The following is an 8089-nucleotide window of genomic DNA, read 5'->3' on the forward strand; positions in this document are numbered from 1 at the left end:
TGTTATCGCAAACGGTAGCTGAGCAATAATGGTCACGCCTACATCATCAAAGAAGAGCAGATACATAGTGTTTGCTATCTAGAGTTAGTTGAAATAGGAGTGGAGGTTACGAAATAGGGAGTGATTGTGTTCTATTCTTTTAGGCCTCATGAAGCTACTTTGTTTAAGATCCTCTACTTCAAAATGTGAAGCTGGAAGAATGAATTAATGCAATTGAATTCTTCCTCTGCTAACGATTCACAGGTTAACCAAAGTCAGCTTTACATTTTAACCCACTTTCTGCCCTTTTGCAGTTACATTGGCCTACCCATGACTTAAAGGGACAGTTACTTTATCTGCTGTACTGTAATAACTGAGCCTTTCACAATCTTCAATGTATTTATCCTCACAACACTTCAATGAGGCAGGGCAGTGCTATTATCCCCATTTTACAGATGGGGACTTGAGGCACAGAAGGGCTAAGTGACTTGCCCACGGAAAGTGTGTGGTGGAACAAGAAATCGAGCCAAGCTCCCCTGAGTCTCAGTCTAGTGCTCTAACCACTTGGCCACCCTTTCTGTCTGCTAGCAGCCTGAAATGTGTATATCTGGTAATGTGTCCTGATCCTGTCACTACCATATGTGAGGGGAGCCTCTCCTTTGTTATATAACATGAAGGTAACATAGGCTGTCAAAAAGGCTCCGCTAAAGCTAAACTGCCTCCACTTGTAGCGTTTTAATATTTGTTTCATATTTATTGCATGCACCATCTGCAATACGAATGCCTTCAATTGCCTAGCCTCATATGTGATTAAAACTGGGACTTTTAATTTAGTCCAACTTTCTTGGTGAACAATCTGGTTGTTTTTTTAAAGTGTTTAAATAAAACATTACTGCAGATTTGTGTTTTCAAATTCCTCGCCCTCAAAAAGTGCCTGAGCAATCACTTTAGTGTGCTGAGAGTTTTCCAAATTACTTTCCAATCTGATCCATTCCAAACCAGTTGGTATGTTACAGGGTACAAAGCCGACGAAGCCTGGAGAGCAGTAGAAGCATTTTCAGTCACACACAGGTGTCCATTCATTAAGAGCCCATTTGGAACCTACTGCACCAGCTTTCATTATAAGTATTTCATGTGGCTCACACATATTTCCATAATGGCTCCATTGACATTTAATAACAGTTAATGCAAACTGAAAGTGAAGCCAAGTTTCTTACTGTGCACAGTGTTACCCATATTGTCCTAGGTTTACGTGCCTTTATTTCTATGGTTTTCTTTTCTCTGTTTTAACAGCCCTTGAGCCTTCTTCAGTCAGGCATTTAATCGGGGTTAGCATTTTTCAGTTCAAAACAAGTTTTGTTTCAAAATTCCTTTTTGTTTTACTTTTAAAATGGGAAGTACATAGGAAGGGCCAGTCAGAGATGTGGATCTTCTCTTGCTCCTGACCGATGTAGCTATACTGACAACATTTTGTAGTGTAGACTTTATCTAAGAGGAGGGCATTAGTCGTTTCTCACTATGCTCTTCATAATACTGATTACCAAAATCAGAGCCTTCCTAATGCCTTCCTTCTCCTGGCTAGAGAATGGCTTGAAAGGTATCAAGAAGGAGGTTAAATGAAATGTGTGTGAAATGGTGATACTGTTTTGATGTGGGCACCTCTCCACAGATCCTGGACAGAAACCAACGTACAAGATATATTTATTCTAACCACAGAAAGTGATTTTATAGCTCAGTAGACACACAGAGAGCTTTGACTAAGAGGCATATTTGATTTGCATGGAGCTTGATTGTTTTGGAAGGTTGAAGTGAGCAGAAGTTGCTGATGTTTTCCCCCTTTCTGGTGTCAGTTACTGAGGGTAGTACAGCAGAGAATTTGTGTTTCCTGTCTGGAAATATATTATAGACCACAGGAAATTGCTCAGCCTAAAAAAATTGGGCTATTAAAAGATAAAATCTCCCAAGACTAGCCTCTCACTTCTTGATCACACTCCCCGTTCCATCCTAGTAAACATTTCATTCCAACTGTTCTTACATCAGGCAGAGATCCTGCAAATCCCAATGGGTGGGCCCAGGCACCAGCACCGAATCCTATTGACTTCAATGAGACTTCATGAGGGTATCAATATTCACCCTTTGGACTGAATACTACAACAAGACCTCACCTGATCCTATATGCTCTAAATTTTGAATTACAACCTCCCCATTTTTTTGCTCTTGCCCTTTTTTCATTTTCCTATTTCCCTCACTACCAAAAAAACTTGACCCAATGGAGTTAATCACTCCCAGTAAACTGGAAGCTGGTGGTTTTAATTTTCCAGGTATTGGTGGAACTGAGCACACCTACCTTTGAGATCTAGCCACCAAATGACATGATCTGACACACCTTGAAAACACTGCACTTAATTCCATGATTGTGTTTAACTAAATACAACTGGGCGGGGGGGCAGAGGGAATCCTATGGAGATAAGCACAAAAGCTGGCAATAGCAGCAGCTTCCCACAAGATGAATTAGGAGACTATCACACAGAAAAAATGTTGATTTTGAAGCTGTTTGGTCCATTGGGTTCCTCTTTTGAAATTAAAATAAGTGAGCAAATATCCCAGAAAATATACATGAAAAGGGTTAGGGAATACCTGAGTTCAGGGATAAAATGACCTCTTTGTTTTTATGCTCTGAGCAATGATTATCTAAGCAAAATGCATCACAGGTTAATATCTAATAATAATTGTCATTTGACTGCTGTAGCAAACTTTAAAGCACCTATTGCAATGAGTCTGAAGGATGCTCTATGAGCCTGATGAGTGCTGCGAGTCTACTGAGTCATTCCTTCAGCCTGAGCCTGATGAGTCATCCCTGAGCCTGATTACCTGAGGGCTTCATCTCAATCAGCCAAGGTTCAGCCAATCCACAAGTGAATGAGGTGACTCCCGGGCCAGAGATATAGACTTCCAATTAGCATAGCCACTGAAGTCTGCTCAAGGTTGCTACCTTACTGGGAGTATCTCCTGCCGCTTGATGGTTCTGCCCAACTGCTCCTGCTCCTTTCCAGCCCCAGCCCCAGCCCCAGCCTCTGCTTGCCTGCCTTCCTTCTGTTCTGTTCCAACCTGCTCTTGGTTCTTGATTTCTGCTCTGACCCTCTGAACCATGGCCTGACCACAGCTGCTTCAACCATTAGGCCTGACAATCCACTTCTCAGTTTCTGACAGTTTGAGCTGACTGCCTTCTTTTGTGCCTTGCTCCAGGAGCTGAGATGGAGACCCTTGGAATATCCATCACTGAGATGACAGATTTGGTCCACAGCCTTCAGGATCAACTTGCATCTGGAGAATCCCTCCCTTTGCCCTGGTAATCCCAGTAGAGCAGCCATGGTACCTTTAGAAGCTGGCCCAAAGGTTCCACTGCTGGAAAGATCTGATGGGCATCACCAGGAGTTTCTTTTGTTTTCTTAACCAGTGTCACCTTTCACTCCTCATAAGTCCTGTGATGAATCCCAATAGTCAGACCAAAGTGGGGTTTATTATCAGTAAATTAACCAGTGAAGCCCTGAACTGGGCCTCACCACTCCTGAAATGGGTCATCCGATTCTAAATAAGTTTGATGAGTTCATCCAGGCCTTCTCTGTAATATCTGATGATCCAAATGTACCACCAAAGCCTCTCTGCAGTTTCTCCAGCAAGGCTGTCAGCCTGTCTCAGCCCATGCTGCTCATTTTCAGCGACTGGTCACCCACAGTGTGGAACAAGGCAGCACGGCTTTACCATTTCAGCTGGGTCTGATCAACAACATGAGAGATGAATTGGCACAGGTTGAACGTCTCAGTAGTTTGGACTCGTATGTCACACAGTGCCTCCAGATTGGCAGTCGTTTGTTCAAACGACAACAAGAAAAGAAGAGGTTGTACTCTCAATTCCAGCCTGGTCCTGTTTCATTCCAGCCATCCCCTCAAGCTATCCCCAGAGTTGTAGCCTACACAGACCAATGTGATGTGAAGACTCCTCGTGGATCAGAAGGAGTATTGACAGCAGAATGGTCTTTGCAGGTACTGTGGGGAGTGGGGCCACTTTGTGTCAGGGACACGACCAGCTAGGGCCAGACACTTCTCTGCTCCCTAACTAACTTCGCTGCTAGGCAACCAATGAGCCCATCTGCACGCCTTGGAACTGACAGAGTGGCCACAGGTCCTGAGTGGCTGCTGGTTTAACAGCCCTGCTTAAAAGCCTGGCCCCCACAGCAAATCCATGGCTGCTCAACATGTACTACACCCGCAGCTGCATTTGCCTTTCTCCAGTCCCTGCTCTTGCTTTTTTCCAGCCCTTGTTCAGTTCCTGCTCCAGCCTGCTTCCAATCCCTGCTCCTGCTCTGCTCTAGCCATGCTCCCCTCTGGCTTTGGACATCTTGCTTCGATCCCTGGCTTTGCCTCTGGCTTACAGCTCCAGTTTATCCTCCAGCTCTGGCATTTGGCTTCTGTCCCTCAGCTCATTTCCTGGACTCTGCCCACCTTGAACCCAGCTCTAACCAGTAGGCCTGATCACTCATGACCTGGTTGGCTACACTTTGCCACTGAATGGCCTCTTAAATCCAGACCTGGAGAAACAATCATATCAATCCCCATTACAGGATTTGTGGCTGGACATAACCTCAAAGTCAAATCCTCCAACGAGGCCCTTTCTTTTTCCCACATGTATCTTGGCAGCCACACCTGCAGGTCTTGCTTCCTTCCAGGATCCCAGCTACCCTCTTCCTCTCTGACACCTGAGATGAATTGCTCCCAGCTTGTGCTAATGTATTCTGGTGCCTCTAGCAATTTCAGGGATGCTGGATTCGCTAAGGCTAATCAACTTCTGGTGCAAGGGAAGTCCACCCCAGCCCTAGTGAAAACAATAGAAGGTAGCATGCTCTCCCATGAAGCTGTATCCCTCCTGGTTGAAATCCAAGATCTTCTAAAGCCACTGCAGTTTAATTTAACTACACTTCCCAATTATGCTCAGTATTCCCTGGTTCTCAATGCATGAGCCAAACATTTCATAGAAGATGCTTGAGACACAATTTGTGTTGAGCTACTGCTGACAATCACATCTAGCCAAATCAGGGGACAAGGAAACAAGAACCAGCACTGAGAAGTGCACTGCCTTCTGTGTCCAGCAGATTGAAAGAGCCAATGGCTCATTAATCCCTGCAAAATCTCGAGAGTTTACTGATGTATTTGATAAAGGAGTGCTGATATTTTACCATTTCATGGCCCCTAAGATGCCTTGTTGATCTTCAGTCAGGATCTAACATTCCATTCAGTCAGATTTACTTCTTATCAGAACCAAAACTCTGGGTCCTAAGAGAACAACTTGATGAGAATCTTGCAAAGAACTTCTTCCATCCATGCAGATCGCCTGCTGGGGCCCCTGATTCGTTCATGAAAAAGAAGAAAGGTTCATTGTACCTTTGCATTCACTACCATTCCTTGAAAAAAAATCACTGTCAAGAACAAGTATCCTTTGCCTTGAACAATGTGCTGTTGGAAAGATTCATTTCCACCAAGGTATTTGCCAAGCATGGTGCTTACAACCTAGTTTATATTTGGGAGGGGTGATAAAGGGAAAACAGCATTTTGCACGTGTTATAGCCATTTTGAATATGTGGTTTTGCATTTTGGTCTCTCCAACACCCATGACACATTCCAGCACTTTATCAATGACATTTTCAGGGATGTTTTAAACCATTTTGTGGTGATCTACCTAGATGACATCCTCATCTTCTTGGAAAATCAAAGCCTTCATGACCTACTTGAGCACTTCCAAGTGAATGGCCTGTACATAAAACCCAAGAAGTGTGAGTTCAACTATCCTTCTGTCAACTTCTTAGAACACACCATGTCCCCTGATGGAATAGGTATGGATCCCCCAAGCATGTACACAATTCTGGACGGGCAGGTCCAAGGAACGTTCCCAATGTCTAGTGCTTCCTGGAGTTTGCTAATTTTTACTAAAGTTCATCAAGGACTTTTCGAAGATGGTGACCCCAATTACCCAGCTGCTCTGAAAGAAAACCACATTTACTTGGACACAAGAAGCCCAATCTGCCTGCAGGCTGTTGAAGGAAACATTCACATCGGCACCCATCTTGGTACATCTGAACCTGGCAAAACCTTTCATTGTTGAAACAGATGCTTCTGATTATGCATCTGGAGTGGTGTTGTCACAGCAGCATGGGCCCCGGAATGTGCTCCATTCTTGTGCATTTTATTCCTGGAAACTGATGCCAGTGAAACAAAACTATGAAATCTATGACAAAACTACTGGCCATCAAATCCACTTTTGAGATATGGTGTCATAACCTGGAAGATGCATGTTTCCTGGTCTAGGTGTATACAGACCACAAGAACCTGGAGTACCTGCAAACTGCAAGGCCCCTCAACCAACATCAGATCTGGTGGTCCCCTTTTTTCTCCAGGTTCAGTTTAACGCTGGCCTATCACCCGCATACCCGGAATGGTAAACCCAGTGCTCTGTGCCACCAGGGTGAACAAGAAAAATATGGCCCAAGAACCTGCCACAGTCCTGAAACCCTTCCATTTCATCAATGTGATAGGAACAAGGACTTGCTTTCTGTTACAAAGCTCCTCCTATCCCACAATCCATTTGCAGTAAACCGTATTTCAACCAGTGCAGACTTAACTCCAGACTCAAAAATTCTGTCAACAGCAGGATTCTCATATTTAAAGACTGGATCTATGTCGCTGATGCTGCAACGCATTTAGCAATACTCCAGCTATGCTGTGACTCGGTACTGGCCAGCTATTTAGGTCACTGGAAAACATTGAAACTGGTCATTTGACATCTCTGGTGACTGAAACTACATTTGTCCATCAAGTCTTACATCAACTCCTGTGGTGTCCGTGCTCAAACGAATACCTCCTTCCACCACTACCAAACCTGTTGGTGCTCTGATTCTCCTTCCAGCTCCATCTCAGCCCTGGACCCCATCTCTATGGACTTTATTGTTGACCTCCTTGATTCTTAGGGCCATATGGAAGTGCTAGATATTGTCAACCTACTTATGAAAATGTCTCATTTCATGCCGTGCCTTAAAATTCCTACCACGCAGGTAACAGAAGAACTGTTTTTCATCTCTATCTTCAAACTCCATAGCTTACCATCTAATATTATTCTGCTCTATGATCACAGTTCATTCCGCATTTTTGACAGGAGTTGTTCAGGCTTCTGGATGTTGACCTACGTGCTTCCTCAGTTTGTCACCCCCAGACTGATGGACAGACAGAATGAGTGAACCAAATTCTTGAGCAATTCCTTCATTGCTCTATCAATCATCATCAGAATGACTGGTTTTCCCCTCTTTCCTTTTGCCAAATTCGCATGCTTGGTAACTGAGCATGCTTGGTAACACTGCTGAAGCCAGCTGCTCTCACTCTGCCCCACCCTCTTCCACCACTATCAGCAGGCATGGGTCATCTCAGGCAGTCTGTCACACCATCACAGACCATTTCTGTTTATTATAACCTTGTAATCAGTGACTAAGAATATTAGAATTAGGCCACAAGTCTGAAGTCATTATCGTTTATTTTGCATTGTCTCCTGATGATCGTATGGAAGCAATCCTACAAACCTAATCTGTCCTGGTGACAGCAGGGGAAATGCTGCTCAAACAAATCAGTACACTCATTGTTCTTCAAAAAAGCCTATGCAGGATACAGCCTGCATTCTTCGAGGATCTGAAACTACCATTGACTTCATTGGCAATTCTGGCTGTTCAAGAAATGCAGGATGAGGGCCTAAGTCTATTTATAAACAAGTACAGTGGTGAGGTGACTCCAATAGTAGTGCTAGCTAAAGATGCCAGATGAGCAGCACTGATTCTGACCACCGATCAACCTGCCAGAGTCCTTTTTATGCCAACTATGTGTGATGAGGTCAGGCCAGATAGCTATCAGAGAGTGATAGAAGGCAGGTATATTAGCCCGAGGATAAGCAGGTCCCTTTTCCCCTAGTAATTGAACAGGGGTTTCTCCAGGTTAATTAGGACACCTGGGGCCAATCAAGGGCCTGCCAGGATCTGTTAAAAGCCTCCCCTCCAGTCAAACAGGCATGCGCAATA

Source organism: Gopherus evgoodei, chromosome 2, assembly GCF_007399415.2.
Source record: "Gopherus evgoodei ecotype Sinaloan lineage chromosome 2, rGopEvg1_v1.p, whole genome shotgun sequence".
Lineage (NCBI taxonomy): Eukaryota > Metazoa > Chordata > Testudines > Testudinidae > Gopherus > Gopherus evgoodei.